Source organism: Neodiprion pinetum, chromosome 4, assembly GCF_021155775.2.
Source record: "Neodiprion pinetum isolate iyNeoPine1 chromosome 4, iyNeoPine1.2, whole genome shotgun sequence".
NCBI classification, from domain to species: Eukaryota; Metazoa; Arthropoda; class Insecta; order Hymenoptera; family Diprionidae; genus Neodiprion; species Neodiprion pinetum.
The window spans coordinates 4,818,238-4,838,542 of NC_060235.2; positions in this window are offsets into that span (position 1 = coordinate 4,818,238).

Consider the following 20,305-nt stretch of genomic DNA (forward strand, 5'->3'; position numbering starts at 1 on the left):
ACGCTGCTGCACTCCGAGTCCGACATCTTTTAGACATTCCTGTGTATGGTGAGAAAGAAAGTTTTTGTAGCCTAGGAGAAACGTTATATCAGCCGCTAAAACTCGGTGGATTCCGAAACGGTAACTTTCGGGCTTTTCGAAGATCTGTGACGGGGTGAGGATAAGTCAGTTTGACCTAATTTATTAGGACGAAAGAGTTTGGACTTTGGTGAATCTGAAATGCGAATTCGTTTGTCCGGAAAAATGTTGTCAAACTTCGACTTTTTTTTTTACCTCAATTCAAAATCCAAATTCCATTGTCCTGAAAAATCAGGGTGAACTGACTCAAGTCACTTGCATTCTCAACTCCTCGTGTGAGTTAAAGTTCAGTCGAATATCGTTGGTATAAGAAACATACCTTTTACTCAAAACTCCGAATGGTTGAATTCCTAAGCCGTCAATATTGCAAAAAATTCTTGTAATTGACGTACGTATACAAAAAATTGATGTACGGTTGGGTTTGAGATGATTTTCTTCAAAAACTTGAAAACGATATTTGTCCCATTTGGAAAGTCAGACATTTGAAATTTTGACCATTTAGAACTCCGACTATTCGGAGTCTTGGCTGTAGATTACAGTTTTTACCATTCGTTAATTTAACCATGTACAAATTGGACCATTTCCAGGGTACACTGAGAGAAATTTATAATTCCGATTACCGCTCGATCTTTAACTATTTTCATTTTTTACCACAATCGAAAAATATAGTTCTAGGTAGAAAATGAAAATTAGTTTTCTAGCCGTTACCGGAAAGTCTAGTTTCCATTACTATTCTTGCTCATTACGATCACTGTTGCTAGATTTTCTTCCAACTGTTGCGAAAATTTAACGCTCGTGCAACGATAAATCGACGTTAAGCCTTGTTTAATTAAAAAAGTAGAATAAACCTGACGAACTGATTTTGCGCTACAATAACCAAAAAGGGATCGACGATAGCGCAAAATTGTTAGGCGTACCTCGTTTTTCGTAATTCCAACGATATTCAAACAGTTTTATTTTAACGATACCTGTTCTACTAAATTTTTCTAGTTACTACACAAATAAAATTTTTCTCAGTGTATGCATCCAAAGTTCAGACCATGTTCTCAGTTTAACCTCACGATTCGAGGTGACTTTTGACCCGCGATCATATATCCACAGGCTTCGGTTTGTCTTGGAGGATTTGGCGACCGTATCGGCGATAATTTTTCTTCGAGAAACCGCAGCAGGTATGAGGGGAGAATGAGCAATGGCGATTTCGCGATCCGGGGCTAATGGTCGGGGACGGTGCGGTGCTCCGGTGTCTGAAAACGGTTAGCGGAAACCGCGGGTGGCGAAATTGAGCAATCCGCATTCATATCAGCGTGGTTTACGAGCGCGACAGTCCTCGCCCAGTGTCTCAATATTCGTATATTATTCCCCGACTCGGATTTTCCGGCCTCTCAAATCCGCGATCCGCGATCTGCTGACGTCGCGAAGAAGAGGAAGAAGAACGTCGGGACGTCAAGTGGTGCTTGGCGCTACGTCGAGCGGCACCTTCCCGATTTTATCCGACACATGTACAGGAAGATATGCGTGCCCCTGGAACGCTTGCTGAATTGAAAGAGGGAAAATCTCACGTCTGTCTAGCGTCACGTCCGCCTCTCTTTGTGGTCGTGTCTCGGCCTCGAGGCGGGCGTCTTGAATCGACGAGACTCGAGTGGGAGGAGAGAGAATTCATATAATTCGAGATTACTCTCTTACCGCTTCGCTCAAATTCTACAGTCTAACTCGCGAATTTGTGCCGCGTGATTGGGTTAATTTCGCGAAAACCGTATGCACTGCACCTAAAATCGGGGCGGGATCGAAGTTTCGAATTTGAAAAGTTCCGGAAGCGCCTGATTCCGAATTATTTTGGGGCGAAAGTTGAGGTAAGGAAATCAAACTTTTACCAAACAACCAAGTTTCGAATGGTCGGAAAGCCGACGGCTCAAAATTCCGATAGAGCGAAATTCCGAAAATTAAAATACACTCACACAACGAAGTTTACTCAACGAGTGGGTGTAAAAAATCAGAAAAACCGAAAATCGGAATGACCTGGATTCCGAACGTGAAAATATCAAAAATCAAAAACAAAGAAAGATCAAAGCGGTGAAATTTCACCAAGCCAGAAATTCATAAATCTGAAAATCTGCGATCATTCGGAATTTCGATGTTTCGTTAAAGTTTGATTTTTTTACATCAACTTTCGCCATTAAAATATTCGGAATTTGGAGCTTCCGGAACTTTTTTCGCCCCCTATAATCGCGGTCCTAAACTGTGGACGTAAATGTGCGCAACAATCAAACCCCCGCCATGAGGAATTGCGGAATTGTGAAACAATTATAACGATTTCGCCCCATTCGCTCTCATCCTAGCTCCTCGCGAGGCACTCGAGGTCCGTAATTTCTTTCCGAGAGGTCGTAAACTGTGAAGCACGACGAGCGAAGTGCCCAGATTTTTATTTGATGAATGATCGAGGGTCCGAATCCGCGCGGCAAGTATCGAAGGCATTTGATTGGCTTTTAAAGAAGGAAGAGTCAATAAAGTTAAGGTTTTTCGTCAAGTGTCATTGTGCGACTGAAGCACCATCGGCACCAGATATTCGTGACAATGGGGATAACGGAAAATTGATCCTTTGTCGTTACGCTTTTTTGGAATTACATTAAGGACGCGGGGCAAGGATGTGCGGAGAACAAGGATGAAAAAGAGAGCGACGGGCCTTCGGAAAGGGGAGAAAACCAGGGGTGAACTAGCCGAATCCGAGAACAAAGAATATGGGTAAATAGAACGGTCGAAATATCGACTAAGTAACGTGAATTGGTGGAAAAATATTAGCAAATTTCGTTACAACATTTCTTATCAATATACGATCACAGCTCCTTAACCCTTTGAGCCTTAATGGTAAGTATTCTTATCATCTATGTTACGTCCATTTTATGTATAACTTTTTGTTTATCGACAGTTTTTCAATACGAGAGAGCAATTATTCTGATATAATGTAAATTATTATTGTTAGAAACAAATTGATTGAAAAAAATCGTAAAAATTAAAAGAATAATTCATTTCCGAGAAAGTTACCCCACTATACATATGGTGTTTTTTGGAGTCGCTAATTATGAATGTGAAATCAGATTTTGATGTTACAGTATAACGAATCCTATCAAAGACCCCAAAAATTCCTGCATAGAGTTTTTTGACCGTATTCGATCAAATTTGAAATTTTCATCCACCATATTGGATCTGTCATCTTAAATTTTTGAAATCAGATTTCAGTTTGGTAATCAGCGACTGCAAAAACTGTGAAATACTATATTGTTAGAATAGTTGACTGGACACAATAACGTGTGCCTCAAAGGGTTAAATCGTTAAACCGTCAAATCATAATTAAAAAATAGTTGTAGCACAATTATAGCTACATTGAAAACGGAGTAAATGCGAGAGAAAAAGTGAGACGCGTCTTATCGAGATTGAAGGTGCGAAAAAACGAGATGGAAAATTCGAGATGATGCCCGGATAAGAGGACGCAATAAATTCGCCTTATTCGCGATCTAATCGCTGTAACTCTGTCTGTCTCTGCGTAGCAAGATCACTTATCGTTAGCGAGATGAGTCGAAGTGATCAAGCCCCGGTTGGTCACTCGAGTCTCTGCAGACTCCTGGAGTTCGGCTGATCCCTCGGGTTTTCGGCTGTCTCGTCTCGCCCTCGAAAGTTGGAAACAAGCCCCCCTCGAGGCTCCCGCGACGCTCTGATTTCTCCCAAACAAGAGCTCGTAACACGAGGATGAATCTCGGTCCTGTTACCGATAATAATTGAACCTAAGAGCCGGTATCGGGTTCTCGTACCAACTTTTACTTGTACCCACTTTCTTCCCGTTCCCGTAAATACCAACCCCCAGACATTCTTTACTCTCCTGTTTACAGTGTATTCGGCTCTCCTCCCGAAACCCGGTATTGGCTCGTTATGCATTTTTCCTCGCGTTTCACTTGCCATTAAAATAACGTACCTCGTCCTCTGGTTCGGATAGCAAAGGACCAATTACGGAATGGTAGACATCTTGTCGAAATTTCAGGAAACGCTTACTTATTGAGGGGGGGTGGAAGAAGAAAATTTTACGATTAGCAAACGGTTAAAATATGGGATCGATTTCTGGTCACGTATGAAATGCGTAATTTCTAATTCCCTTTCTTAAATCATCCAAGTTATATTTACCTGAAATCGTTAAAATCCAAACACACTCATTGTCAGAGAACGGAAAGTTTTGAAAATGATAGATATAAAGAATTTGCTTTGAATACATCGTTTTCGCTTAACGCATGCAGAATAAACTCTGGAATTCCCATCTACGATACTTAAAGTTGACAAATTATTTCCTCCAAGGATCAATAAATCCCGAAAGTCGTCCGACCATCCTTATCTATTTCATAAATATTAGGAGGGAATAAAGAGTCAGACAAGGTCGATTTCCGTCAATTTTCGATCATCGATTCGGAATAAAATCTGGCTCCATGCCGACTGAAAACTGCGTGGCAAAGCCGATGCTGTCTATATATCTGATTTTTGTGGCTCTACGCCAGAATCGAGAGAACGAACCTTCGTCTATAATCTACATATTGACGTAGCTGGTTTAAAACGGTACAAGAGGGGCGGTCTAGGCGTAGAGTTTATAGACTTGACGGGTGCGCCTAACGCCTGGTGAACACTGAGGAACACGCTTGCAAACACCACCTAGCAACGGTCTTTCCTGCGCATTGGGTGTTTAGAAGCCTTCCTAATTTCTGTATCGATTTATCAGGCGATTTAACGGTGCGACGAAATTACCACTCTCGATCTTTGCGTGTGCCTATAAATAAAAAGTTACCATTTTTTCCCCTCTGTCTATAGTATGTAAAAAAAGAAAAGCCTGCTTCTCGATCGCAAATTTATCCTCCAGGCTAATTACATCCACGATCTATAACTGTGCGCGTTGGAGACTTTGCGTGCATGTTGCGAATAATTATTTTTCAGTGCGTTGTACATCCTTAATTCGCAAGTTCCGTAATTGAGATTATGTTAATACGACTACATAACGCATCGAGACATTTCGTACTCACCTTGCAACCGGCGAATGAACGTCGTTCTGAGGCGGCTAGGCAAACAAACACCTGACCAGGTGTTCCCAGAGGTGCTGGAAGTGATTGACGCCCCGGCGTCGCGGCGCCGCAGTCTTTTCCACTATGGTTATACCGCAGAGGTTGAATACCCGGGGGGTAAAACGAACCGCCACCTTATGGATGCATCAATTTTTATACTGCGTGCGCTGATTCGTCCAAGATTATTGTCAGACAAATAAATCAATTAGCTGACAAACTGTCGGAGTGGGCATCGAAATCCTTTTTCGTCAAACAACCGATGGTTATTCTTCTTATTCCCAATGGCTGAATCCCTTAAGGATTAATGCCAGAAATAGCTGGTTAATAAAAATTCCCAGATACGATTACTACACGATCATCAAGTATTTAAATTTTTTTACCTTAACCTTAAAAAATATGATTCTGAGTACAAAATGGATTTTGTAGTTTTGACCAGATAATCTAGTGTATACTTAAATCCCTTTCAATTATTGTAACTCGTGTTATATTTTTATGACGGTGGATCTAACTCAATGTTGACGTCGAAGCTTTACTTTACTGAAAAGGTACAGTAACCGGAAAATGCAATATCGGCATTTATGATCACATTAAACGGTTACTGCTACACCGTTTCCTTGGGTCTCCAACATAATATATTCAAACCATTATAGCAAAGATGCGAATTTTACGAGAATTTTCTAGTGACAATAAAGAACGAAATTTTCTTCAGTCTGGTCCACGGCCTCGCCGTAATTCCTCGAGAATTTCAACCTCGCAGATTTAGCTTCAATTTCCTGTGGCCGGGTCCCTCCTTCACATAGCCGTGATTCGATGTTACGGTGAGTAACTTCTTCGACGGAATCGCGTTATCAGCGAAACAGTGCTTCGGCATTACGGCCTCGTATTCTATCTCCGATCGCGATACACTGCCGGGATAATAATCCGGCAACTTTGTTAAGGCGTAACGACTGGGGTAATTCGTGCGGCTCAATGTTCTCCAGACGGGATAATAGATTATTAAGATTGAAGGGGAGTCCGCTTTGTGCCCAACCCGAAAACTGAAATCGGTATTCACCAGCTCGCTCGCGTCCTTTTCGAGGCACAATTCTCAAACGGCAGTGCCCGAGAGAGTCAGAGATCGCTTCTCCGACCAAAAGATCTCGTTCTTAGTTTCGGTACACTTGTTTTTCTTCGCTTTTTTTTCCCCCAAGAAGTGTTTGCCGATCTCTTAACAGAAAAATCAGTCGCTACCTTCATACCCGGACTCTCGCGTGCATTTTATTCAGTCAAATCGCAGCGACTAATTCATTAACCGACTGTTTACTCGGTACGCAAGAGGGCTGTTTGAATTCACTCTTGAACGAGAAGCGGAGCTCGCCTACCCTGCGAGCCACTCAAATTCTAATGTTTATTCGAACTCTTACAAAACACAAATACCAATGCCATTAATTTACCGTCGTTATACCGCAGTTCCGAGTTCACTCGATGATCGTTCAATATACAGGTATATATAACAGCGAAATATACCGACGACCCCAGTTATTCTGCGAAAACGTCAACGAAAGTCTAACGCATTAGGCATGGTAATTTTTTTTTTTTCTTGTCTGTTCAAAATTGATGAAAAAATAATAAAAAGACGAAGAATAATCTCGGGGAACGAATGTCGCATTACCGTTTTACTCCGTGTCCTCTTAAATCTGCGAGTAGATGATGCAGAGAATTCGTTGGGAGTACGTGGACCAACATAGATAATGCAAGTTTGAGAGATTAGAGGATTGCCGGTTGAGTACTTCACTGTTTCAGAGCTTGAGCCAAGCTTTTGCAGAGCTTATATAATTCTGTCTCTCCGAATTGTTCTGCATCCCGCCCGCCCGCCGTGATTTCGGGACTTGAGAGTTCTGCCTCGAAGCAGACCCTTCGCGAGACTGGAGAGCTTTGTTGTCTCGCCTCGGTGTAATTACAAAACTCGGTAATTAATACCAGCTAACAACAGCACCGAATTTCCACCGTTAGGTATATGACTAAAAAGTAAATAAAAAAATTTAAATTGTCGAGAATTGAAACCGACTCGCATGTTATTACATACGCAATATGCGCGTAGAGCTCTTTCATCTTTCCTCCACGTTTAATTATTTTCATGCGGTCACCATGCCGCACTCGTCCCATAAAGCTTCCTTAAAATTATTCAAAATAATCGAACCGGCTAAATCCCAACCGCTTCGCGCCTGACTCGTGACTCATGTGTATATGTGTGTAAAGTGAATCGAATATATTTTTAAATGAATTTTCCCAGAGCCTTATATATATACATATATATATATATATATATATATATATATATATATATATATATATGTATATGTACAGGCATATACCATATATATGGTATAATACAGCAGAGAGCAACAGGAATATGAATACGAATATATGAATATGCAGGAGATGAGACATCTGTCGCCCTGTTACACGATATTAGATTGAATCTACTGGGTGTTGCGTTTGAAAATTATTACCGCATCGATCAAACTGCCGGGTTGAATGCAATTTTTCTAATAAAACGTTTGCGACTCTTGGTATCGTTTTTTTTTTTTCTACTTCTGTTTTCTTTTTTCATATCAGAACTTTGCTTGTTACATACGTGACTCGGAATCTGAACCAGCGACGAGACGTGAAAGATGAAATGAAGACGTTCGATTCTTTTTCATTTTTCATTCGCCTAATCAGCGAGTAGCAGATGCTGCCGGTGATGTTGAGGATTTAAAACCGAGAGAATAGAAGGGGTTGAGAGTGATTGGCAGAAGGGTTAAAGACGAGGAGCTGGCTTGAGTACCGGGATTTTTCGATTGGCCGCTCACCGACCCTTCGAAGTGTTGAGTTATTTAACTGCTTAACACTTTTGATAATCCCGTTACGGGAATTATTGTCTTAAACAACGGGTTGACTCTCTCTCCTTTTCTCTCTCTCTCTCTCTCTCTCTTCAGTGCGGATGCAAGATGCGTAAACTGGGTAAAATTCGAATAAAGGATCTGCGGAGCGGAATGGTGGATTCGAAGAGAGGGCAAAACGGAGATGAATTCTTCACCCTTTCACCGAGAAATTAAGGATTTTACGCCAGGCGTAATTACTTTTTGGACAAGAGGTGTCAGTCCGACCAGGTCGGAAGGAGTTCAGTTGTGAATTTCATTGTTGGCCAAAATCTATATCGTCTCGAAAATTCGGAGATAATCGTGGATGAGGGAGAGAAAAGGGTGGCTAGTAATTTCGCCGCATGCAAGGGCTGGAATCCGTCGATCTTATTATTATATGTACGCGAATAGGTGTGTATTTTTCTCAACTGCGAAGTCAATCATTACCGAAAAATACCTCCGCCGCCCCTGAAGTGTATTTAATTGAACAGCGCCATTTCCGCCTGTCGCAAAATACCTAATTCTTTACAGGTAGGACGTGTATTACTCGGGGGAAAGAAGAGGCATGTAATAAAAACGCTTCACAATAGATCCAATCATGCAAAATCCGGTATTCAGCCTCCTAAACAACCCCAATTTCGTACATTCTACGAAGGAAATATGGCTCGATAAACTTAATAATCTTTTTTCATATTACCCAACGAGCGAGCTTTGTCCTTCTTATGTATTTGTTTTTTTTTTTTTCTCCCTTCTCTCTACTTCTTTATAAAGCACATCAAATAAACCCCGTGGAATGCATTGCTTTGTTGACGGCACGGTTGCCTGCCCCGTGTCAAAATAAACTTGAAAATTTTGATCCAGAAAAAAAAAATTTCCCGCTCGAGAACAGTCCTGGATGAAATTGCATTTCGAATCCCTTTATACGAATCGTCGAATCGGGTCAGGATCAACTATCGAGGGAGTTGATCGACTCGACGCTTTTTTTAACTCGCCAATTTCTGTATGCAAATTTCTTTGATTGGGATGTTCAAACGACATCTGGTATACAGCCACTCGAGTTAGAATAATAAAAACGTATAATTTAATATATACTCCAATATCCCACGCAGATAATCGTCTGAATATTTTTTCATCGAAGTCGCGCATTCTTTTGCCATATCCACTGCAGTGGAGAGAAACTCCGTTGAGAAATAAATCGAAGAAAAAAGTTTTAACCAAGTAAATACTCGATGATAGGCTTTCTCGGTTATGTCGCAGCGTGGTTAGTTAATTAAAATCCCCAATGGATCGAGCGAAATTGGGTGCCGAGATAGAAACGGGGAATAATCGGACGCCGTCTAACCTAACCTAACCGTGGCTCGCCTTTCCCAATCCTTTACGACTTTGCTCCCTAGTTTCCTTTTGCTACCCCAAACCCAGTAACTGCCCCACAGGATGTTTTAATTCGGCCAGTATTTACTCCGGTCTGTTTGAAAAGCTCACGGCACCGCAGAGCGATCCGTGCAGGATCGATAGATCATCTGGAAAAAATGCAGCATGCATATGCGGGAAATGTCTCGGTAGCAAGAAATTCGCTTCACGTAAAGCGAGCATGTTTTTAATGAGACTTTTCTCTCATCTGCATTGTACGTTTGTTTCTGAATGCTCTCTCCAATGATCCTGATGGATCAATAATATTCGATAAAAAATTCCAGCGAATCATTTTCACGCGTAAAACCGATGAGTAGAGCTTAGGTAATTATTATGAATTTTCATGGTCTGAGGCCCCTTTTCAATTTCAGGCTGAGATCTTTCCACCGCGGTTCAGACGTGCGGACTTTAGAGTATGTTGAATAATTCGCGGAGTCGTCGAGTTTGAGAAACGAGAAGCCGGCTGCCTACCCGGGGTTATTTCTCACCGTTGAGGAGTTCGAGGCGGTGAGAGTAGAAGCGTAAAAGACGTTTGGCCCGCACAAAGAAGGGAAAAGGTAAAGAGAACCATTTAACCGTGGTCCTTGGCAAGCACCCCCGTTCGGTGTAATAATATTACCTATTCCGTTTCGCTTCTTTAAATTTTCGTGAAAAAAAAAGAAAAAAAAAAAAAGAAAAATTTTCCCGAGGTATACATAGATGTATATATATATCCCTCCTCCGCTCCTCCATAATGTATGCCGGAGTGTAACAAAGGCGCATTAACATTTTTATTTGCAGCGGGCGCGGAGCCGAAGCGCCAATCATAAGTCACCAATACGTCGGAAACGTCTGCACCGGTGGATATTACGTCGGTACTTATGTATACCATACCTACATACACAATTCGCAGCAAGGAGTAGGAGGAGGAGGAGGATAAAAGAACCGGCGAATTCGACCTCCTATTTCGCGAATTGCTGATGAGGGGTGAGCCCTTTTACCCGTGATCGTGAGCGATGTTGAACTGGAAATATTTGCCGCGCAAGAAAAAAAAAAAAGGAAAAAAAACTTAACGTATTCCCTATATTTCAGGCGACGCCCTATCCTAACAAGGAATAATAAATTGATTACAGCCCATATGACGCGGGGTGCTCTCACAATTTGGCACTGTATATATATATATATGTATAGAGCGTTGGATGCCCCCTGCTTTAAAATTTAAGATATCTACGGTGTGTGTACATATATGCATGTGTACCGAATGAAAATCCATTTAGTCTAATAGGACACTTAACCTAATTATACAATTTGTGTTTCAGAATCATGGCATGGAGGGAGTGATACTTCTAATGCAGGATAATTGTAGGTTTAAAGTTCAAACTCTCTATCCTGTAATCCACGGAATAATTTATCTATCGTATACTTGCCCTGTATCTGTAATCGCTCTTTTTTGATTCACCGGATTCACGTTGCAAGCATCAACTCCGTCTATGGAATGCAATTAGCTTAATTTATTAGGGGCAGTTTTTACCCTCGACGTTGCGCAGATCGTGCTCGCGTATAATATTATACTGCAGGAAAAGAGTAAGTGGATAAAAAAAAAAAAAAAAAAATTCAAGCTCTTGTCGATAATAGAAGAAAATTTATTAAAGAAGAGTAGACGGGGTAATGAAGAATTTATTTTAATTACAAGTTACTTACAAAGCCAATAACAATGTACGAGGTAGTCGATAAATGAATAAATGAAACCAAGCTTCTTTGTTGGGTGAAAACCCGGAGAAGTACTGCTTAGGTTGTGCCGACAGACTTAGAATTAGGATTGAAAATCTCTCCCCTCCCCCCGAATCAATCCTCCCGACTACTGCGAGGGCTCGTTGAAAAGTTGACGTTTTCGGAATAGTAAGTCCGAAAGTTCAGCCTCATCTCTCCTCTGCGCTGGAACTTTTGATTTCTATAATTTTGGGACAGGGGTGAAGTACGTGCGCGAAATGAATAAGATAAACAGAAATCTCCGTGCCCGTTCCGCGTACCGTTCGCCTCCTCGTTTTCGCCTGCAGGAATCGGTATAAATACGGCAAAGAAATATTTCAACGCTATTCGTTTCATATTAACCCAGTAGCCCGGTTGATAAGTCATTCCGGAATGTCTCCCGCGATGGGGTTGCAACGGAACGAGGGTAGTTCGGAGTCGAGGGACTGCGACGAGGGCTGAAAGTCGAGGGGTTAAAAATCAAGGGTCTCCTCTTTGGCTACGTTCCCGGAATACGTTATGAACGCCGTGGAGGGAAGGAAATAGTGCGGTATATCATTTCCTTTCGTATAATTCAGCAGTATAACTATCTCCGCGAGTACGTTAACTATTTATTTATCATTTCTACGTAAGACACGTTAATATCGTCGGCAGAACAAAACCAGCCTCGTGTATAATCCCTTGAAAAGGGATGAAATTATCGTGTCGTAGAATTTTGAAACTGGTACAAATTAATATCGATTGACCATACGGCCCAAAATGACGCCGAATCTTAAATAGGAAAAAAGGTGCTTGTTCGACCCGAGGATCGTCTTTCTATCCGTCAATCCTCCGTATCATGATCTCCCTTCCTCACCCCCCCCCCCCCCCCCCTCCTCCGCCTTCTTCCCTCAGAACCTGAAGAATTGGGCAGCATTAAAGCTACTTTTCTAAGAACGGCGGTACGTCCAACCGACCCCGACGTGCCAACCATACCGATAACTTCGATTCAATCGGATATCGATGGGGTTCATTCGCGATACAATAGGATAGTTATCTGATCCCTGCACCGTTCCATCGTTCTCAGGCTATTTCAATTAACGAGATGATCGAGCACACCGTTGCCCGTCAGATACCACTTTGACATCGTTTATCTGCAGCGATGAGTGCAGGGTACGTTCTGGATTATGTCAGAACTCAACGTGGATCCGGTGGAAATTATTTCGCATTTGATGCCGTTTTGATTTCTTGGTCAATGGGCAGCATGAAAGAACGGTAAGGTCTCGTGAGTTTATATATACATTAACTAGCTGTTAATTTAACTAATCTTAAAGTAATTTACTTCCGGAGTTCAAACTACATGTTACGTTGTTGTAACGGCAGACGATATTTGCTTTGAGAATTATATAAATAATCGTAGTCGGCAGTGTTCCCGGGAGGTAATAAAGAGTCAGCCTCAACTTTGATAGTGTTTGCGAAAATCATTTCGTCCGGAACTCAATTCGAATAAACCCTTCTAGACGAAATGGACCCGAGAAATTTAGTAATAGTGCATTTCGATACTAGTGCGCAAACGTAGCAGTGCCCGCACATCGAATGAGAAGCGAAGCATGAACCGAAAGGAGAGTTTCGCGCGAGTTCGTCTCGTCCTCTATTTTTTGTTACGCCTGTGACGGAAAGTCCGACCGATTTTGCACACCGCCAGCAGAGCGCAAACTTTCCTGACAATGCGCAAACGTTTTCTATCAGTGCAGGAAAGTTTTTACCGCACATGTTAATGAAAGTTGTCGTACGTATAAAATCGTACGAATACACTGTCATAAATTTCGCAGATGTATCTATATTGCACTTGCACGCGAGCCTGAACTCAAATTCAACCTACAAACTACAATAATGACTATCTCGTATAACATTTTTCAGATTCTACCTACACCTTAACGTATATTGCATTATTTTTACCTCGTATAATAGTTAGATGTTTTATCTAATGTTCAGTAATTTTAATGCATTTTTTTTTCGTCCTTCGGTTCAACAGTACTTCACATCTTGTAAAGTATGGAACGCTGACACCCGAACGCATATACCAGATATAGAACATATTTAATAAACTGAAACTGTAACTTTGTAGCTATAATTTTGTAAATTGCTTTCCCCACTACTTTAAAAGCCAGCTGATGTGAAATTTTCATGTCTTGCGACTGTATCTTTTTGATCAAATATTCGCAGCGAGTTGAGATTGCACGCGACGGTTTTCTCTCGCAAAATTCCGTCGACGTAATGAATTAAAGACTTGATTGTATATTTCAGAATGGTCCAAATTTTAACCACGAATCCAATACATTTTCAACCTAAGAATTTTGCTTCTCAACATGGATTTGTATGATTCTTTTGAGACTAATTGGACCCTCATAAATGTGAAACAAGATCTGGAACAACGGACGACCAACAGTTAAGGAATTACAAGGATGAAACTATGTAAATTGACTTTGTAATTATTTAAATACAGGTTACATGAAATAAAGATAATACAAAAACATACATCATAAATCTTATCCTGCGAGAGCATGTATTTTTTTTCACCACCGTTTCAAGAACGCGTCACGAATGTTATGTATTTCAGCCGTAAACATTAATCCGTTGGCCACAGGGTGGTCCTGAAAATTTCGATTTTTTGGGACGAATTTGAATTCTTAGACTGAAACCTGCAGATGAAGAACACCGTATGGGTACGAGCTAAGGCAAGACTACGGAATCTCGGGTTTTTTGTATGTAACTCTTGATGCGATGATCGCAGTCTATACACATTGCGCCCAATCGACTTCTCTCGCAAAATTACGTCGGAATAGTGCCACAATTAATTTATTCCAGCACTTTTGGAAATCGCGAAAATTTTCGCCAAAAATACAAAGGGGTTAACCTTCCTTTTTTTTTACCATAAAATTTTTCCTCTCAAAATTGATTTGTGTGACTCTTCCCCGACCAATTGGACCCCAAGGAACTCAGAAAACGCAGCAAAAGGAGCGTGGGATCAACGGGAGAGAAGATACGACGAAAAAAGCACCTGCTGAAAAATGTCGAAAATTCAGGTTTTCGTTTTTTGGCAGTAACTTTCGATGCGTTGATCGCAGCGTATTGGGACTGCGCCCAATCGATTTCTCTCGCAAAATTACGTCGGAATAGTGCCACAATTAATTTATTCCAGCACTTTTGAAAATCGCGAAAATTTTCGCCAAAAATACAAAGGGGTTAACCTTCCTTTTTTTTTGACCAAAAAATGTTTCGTCTCAGAATTGATACGTATGACTCTTCCCCGACCAATTGGACCCCAAGGAACTCAGAAAACGCAGCAAAAGGAGCGTGGGATCAACGGGAGAGAAGATACGAGGAAAAAAGCACCTGCTGAAAAATGTCGAAAATTCAGGTTTTCGTTTTTTGGCTGTAACTTTCGATGCGTTGATCGCAGCGTATTGGGACTGCGCCCAATCAATTTCTCTCGCAAAATTACGTCGGAATAGTGCCACAATTAATTTATTCCAGCACTTTTGAAAATCGCCAAAATTTTCGCCAAAAATACAAAGGGGTTAACCTTCCTTTTTTTTTGACCAAAAAATTTTTCGTCTCAGAATTGATTCGTATGACTCTTCCCCGACCAATTGGACCCCAAGGAATTCAGAAAACGCAGCAAAAGGAGCGTGGGATCAACGGGAGAGAAGATACGAGGAAAAAAGCACCTGCTGAAAAATGTCGAAAATTCAGGTTTTCGTTTTTTGGCTGTAACTTTCGATGCGTTGCTCGCAGCGCCTCGGGACTGCGCCCAATCGATTTCTCCCGCAAAATTACGTCGGTATAGTGCCCCAATTAATTTATTCCAGCACTTTTGAAAATCGCGAAAATTTTCGCCAAAAATACAAAGGGGTTAGCCTTCCTTTTTTTTTGACCAAAAAATTCATCGTCTCAGAATTGATTTGTATGACTCTTTCCCGACCATTTGGACCCCAAGGAACTCAGAAAACGCAGCAAAAGGAGCGTGGGATCAACGGGAGAGAAGATACGAGATGAAAAGCACCTGCTGAAAAATGTCGAAAATTCAGGTTTTCGTTTTTTGGCTGTAACTTTCGATGCGTTGATCGCAGCGTATTGGGACTGCGCCCAATAGATTTCTCTCGCAAAATTACGTGGGAATAGTGCCACAATTAATTTATTACAGCACTTTTGAAAATCGCCAAAATTTTCGCCAAAAATACAAAGGGGTTAACCTTCCTTTTTTTTTGACCAAAAAATTTTTCGTCTCAGAATTGATTCGTATGACTCTTCCCCGACCAATTGGACCCCAAGGAATTCAGAAAACGCAGCAAAAGGAGCGTGGGATCAACGGGAGAGAAGATACGAGGAAAAAAGCACCTGCTGAAAAATGTCGAAAATTCAGGTTTTCGTTTTTTGGCTGCAACTTTCGATGCGTTGCTCGCAGCGCCTCGGGACTGCGCCCAATCGATTTCTCTCGCAAAATTACGTCGGAATAGTGCTACAATTAATTTATTCCCGCACTTTTGAAAATCGCGGAAATTTTCGCTAGAAATACAAAGGGGTTAACCGAGCTTTTTTTTTGACCAAAAAATTTTTCGTCTCAGAATTGATTCGTATGACTCTTTCCCGACCAATTGGACCCTAAGGAACTCAGAAAACGCAGCAAAAGGAGCGTGGGATCAACGGGAGAGAAGATACGAGGAAAAAAGCACCTGCTGAAAAATGTCGAAAATTCAGGTTTTCGTTTTTTGGCTGTAACTTTCGATGCGTTGATCGCAGCGTATTGGGACTGCGCCCAATCGATTTCTCTCGCAAAATTACGTCGGAATAGTGCCACAATTAATTTATTCCAGCACTTTTGAAAATCGCCAAAATTTTCGCCAAAAATACAAAGGGGTTAACCTTCCTTTTTTTTTGACCAAAAAATTTTTCGTCTCAGAATTGATTCGTATGACTCTTCCCCGACCAATTGGACCCCAAGGAATTCAGAAAACGCAGCAAAAGGAGCGTGGGATCAATTGGAGAGAAGATACGAGGAAAAAAGCACCTGCTGAAAAATGTCGAAAATTCAGGTTTTCGTTTTTTGGCTGTAACTTTCGATGCGTTGATCGCAGCGTATTGGGACTGCGCCCAATCGATTTCTCTCGCAAAATTACGTCGGAATAGTGCCACAATTAATTTATTCCAGCACTTTTGAAAATCGCCAAAATTTTCGCTAAAAATACAAAGGGGTTAACCTTCCTTTTTTTTTGACCAAAAAATGTTTCGTCTCAGAATTGATACGTATGACTCTTCCCCGACCAATTGGACCCCAAGGAATTCAAAAAACGCAGCAAAAGGAGCGTGGGATCAACGGGAGAGAAGATACGAGGAAAAAAGCACCTGCTGAAAAATGTCGAAAATTCAGGTTTTCGTTTTTTGGCTGTAACTTTCGATGCGTTGATTGCAGCGTATTGGGACTGCGCCCAATCGATTTCTCTCGCAAAATTACGTCGGAATAGTGCCACAATTAATTTATTCCAGCACTTTTGAAAATCGCCAAAATTTCCGCCAAAAATACAAAGGGGTTAACCTTCCTTTTTTTTTGACCAAAAAATTTTTCGTCTCAGAATTGATTCGTATGACTCTTCCCCGACCAATTGGACCCCAAGGAATACAGAAAACGCAGCAAAAGGAGCGTGGGATCAACGGGAGAGAAGATACGAGGAAAAAAGCACCTTCTGAAAAATGTCGAAAATTCAGGTTTTCGTTTTTTGGCTGTAACTTTCGATGCGTTGATCGCAGCGTATTGGGACTGCGCCCAATCGATTTCTCTCGCAAAATTACGTCGGAATAGTGCCACAATTAATTTATTCCAGCACTTTTGAAAATCGCCGAAATTTTCGCCAAAAATACAAAGGGGTTAACCTTCCTTTTTTTTTGACCAAAAAATTTTTCGTCTCAGAATTGATTCGTATGACTCTTTCCCGACCAATTGGACCCCAAGGAATTCAGAAAACGCAGCAAAAGGAGCGTGGGATCAACGGGAGAGAAGATACGAGGAAAAAAGCACCTGCTGAAAAATGTCGAAAATTCAGGTTTTCGTTTTTTGGCTGTAACTTTCGATGCGTTGATCGCAGCGTATTGAGACTGCGCCCAATCGATTTCTCTCGCAAAATTACGTCGGAATAGTGCCACAATTAATTTATTCCAGCACTTTTGAAAATCGCCAAAATTTTCGCCAAAAATACAAAGGGGTTAACCTTCCTTTTTTTTTGACCAAAAAATTTTTCGTCTCAGAATTGATTCGTATGACTCTTTCCCGACCAATTGGACCCCAAGGAACTCAGAAAACGCAGCAAAAGGAGCGTGGGATCAACGGGAGAGAAGATACGAGGAAAAAAGCACCTGCTGAAAAATGTCGAAAATTCAGGTTTTCGTTTTTTGGCTGTAACTTTCGATGCGTTGCTCGCAGCGCCTCGGGACTGCGCCCAATCGATTTCTCCCGCAAAATTACGTCGGTATAGTGCCCCAATTAATTTATTCCAGCACTTTTGAAAATCGCGAAAATTTTCGCCAAAAATACAAAGGGGTTAGCCTTCCTTTTTTTTTGACCAAAAAATTCATCGTCTCAGAATTGATTCGTATGACTCTTTCCCGACCATTTGTACCCCAAGGAACTCAGAAAACGCAGCAAAAGGAGCGTGGGATCAACGGGAGAGAAGATACGAGGAAAAAAGCACCTGCTGAAAAATGTCGAAAATTCAGGTTTTCGTTTTTTGGCTGTAACTTTCGATGCGTTGATCGCAGCGTATTGGGACTGCGCCCAATCAATTTCTCTCGCGAAATTACGTCGGAATAGTGCCACAATTAATTTATTCCAGCACTTTTGAAAATCGCCAAAATTTTCGCCAAAAATACAAAGGGGTTAACCTTCCTTTTTTCTTGACCAAAAAATTTTTCGTCTCAGAATTGATTCGTATGACTCTTTTCCGACCAATTAGACCCCAAGGAACTCAGAAAACGCAGCAAAAGGAGCGTGGGATCAACGGGAGAGAAGATACGAGGAAAAAAGCACCTGCTGAAAAATGTCGAAAATTCAGGTTTTCGTTTTTTGGCTGTAACTTTCGATGCGTTGATCGCAGCGTATTGGGACTGCGCCCAATCGATTTCTCTCGCAAAATCACGTCGGAATAGTGCCCCAATTAATTTATTCCAGCACTTTTGAAAATCGCGAAAATTTTCGCCAAAAATACAATGGGGTTAGCCTTCCTTTTTTTTTGACCAAAAAATTCATCGTCTCAGAATTGATTCGTATGACTCTTTCCCGACCATTTGGACCCCAAGGAACTCAGAAAACGCAGCAAAAGGAGCGTGGGATCAACGGGAGAGAAGATACGAGGAAAAAAGCACCTGCTGAAAAATGTCGAAAATTCAGGTTTTCGTTTTTTGGCTGTAACTTTCGATGCGTTGATCGCAGCGTATTGAGACTGCGCCCACTCGATTTCTCTCGCAAAATTACGTCGGAATAGTGCCACAATTAATTTATTACAGCACTTTTGAAAATCGCCAAAATTTTCGCCAAAAATACAAAGGGGTTAACCTTCCTTTTTTTTTGACCAAAAAATTTTTCGTCTCAGAATTGATTCGTATGACTCTTCCCCGACCAATTGGACCCCAAGGAATTCAGAAAACGCAGCAAAAGGAGCGTGGGATCAACGGGAGAGAAGATACGAGGAAAAAAGCACCTGCTGAAAAATGTCGAAAATTCAGGTTTTCGTTTTTTGGCTGCAACTTCCGATGCGTTGCTCGCAGCGCCTCGGGACTGCGCCCAATCGATTTCTCCCGCAAAATTACGTCGGAATAGTGCCCCAATTAATTGATTCCAGAACTTTTGAAAATCGCCAAAATTTTCGCCAAAAATACAAAGGGGTTAACCTTCCTTTTTTTTTGACCAAAAAATTTTTCGTCTCAGAATTGATTCGTATGACTCTTCCCCGACCAATTGGACCCCAAGGAATACAGAAAACGCAGCAAAAGGAGCGTGGGATCAATTGGAGAGAAGATACGAGGAAAAAAGCACCTGCTGAAAAATGTCGAAAATTCAGGTTTTCGTTTTTTGGCTGTAACTTTCGATGCGTTGATCGCAGCGTATTGTGACTGCGCCCAATCGATTTCTCTCGCAAAATTACGTCGGAATAGTGCCACAATTAATTTATTCCAGCACTTTTAAAAATCGCCAAAATTTTCGCCAAAAATACAAAGGGGTTAACCTTCCTTTTTTTTTGACCAAAAAATGTTTCGTCTCAGAATTGATACGTATGACTCTTCCCCGACCAATTGGACCCCAAGGAATTCAGAAAACGCAGCAAAAGGAGCCTGGGATCAACGGGAGAGAAGATACGAGGAAAAAAGCACCTGCTGAAAAATGTCGAAAATTCAGGTTTTCGTTTTTTGGCTGTAACTTTCGATGCGTTGCTCGCAGCGCCTCGGGACTGCGCCCAATCGATTTCTCCCGCAAAATTACGTCGGTATAGTGCCCCAATTAATTTATTCCAGCACTTTTGAAAATCGCGAAAATTTTCGCCAAAAATACAAAGGGGTTAGCCTTCCTTTTTTTTTGACCAAAAAATTCATCGTCTCAGAATTGATTTGTATGACTCTTTCCCGACCATTTGGACCCTAAGGAATACAGAAAACGCAGCAAAAGGAGCGTGGGATCAATTGGAGAGAAGATACGAGGAAAAAAGCACCTGCTGAAAAATGTCGAAAATTCAGGTTTTCGTTTTTTGGCTGCAACTTTCGATGCGTTGCTCGCAGCGCCTCGGGACTGCGCCCAATCGATTTCTCTCGCAAAATTACGTCGGAATAGTGCTACAATTAATTTATTCCCGCACTTTTGAAAATCGCGGAAATTTTCGCTAGAAATACAAAGGGGTTAACCGAGCTTTTTTTTTGACCAAAAAATTTTTCGTCTCAGAATTCATTCGTATGACTCTTCCCCGACCAATTGGACCCTAAGGAACTCAGAAAACGCAGCAAAAGGAGCGTGGGATCAACGGGAGAGAAGATACGAGGAAAAAAGCACCTGCTGAAAAATGTCGAAAATTCAGGTTTTCGTTTTTTGGCTGT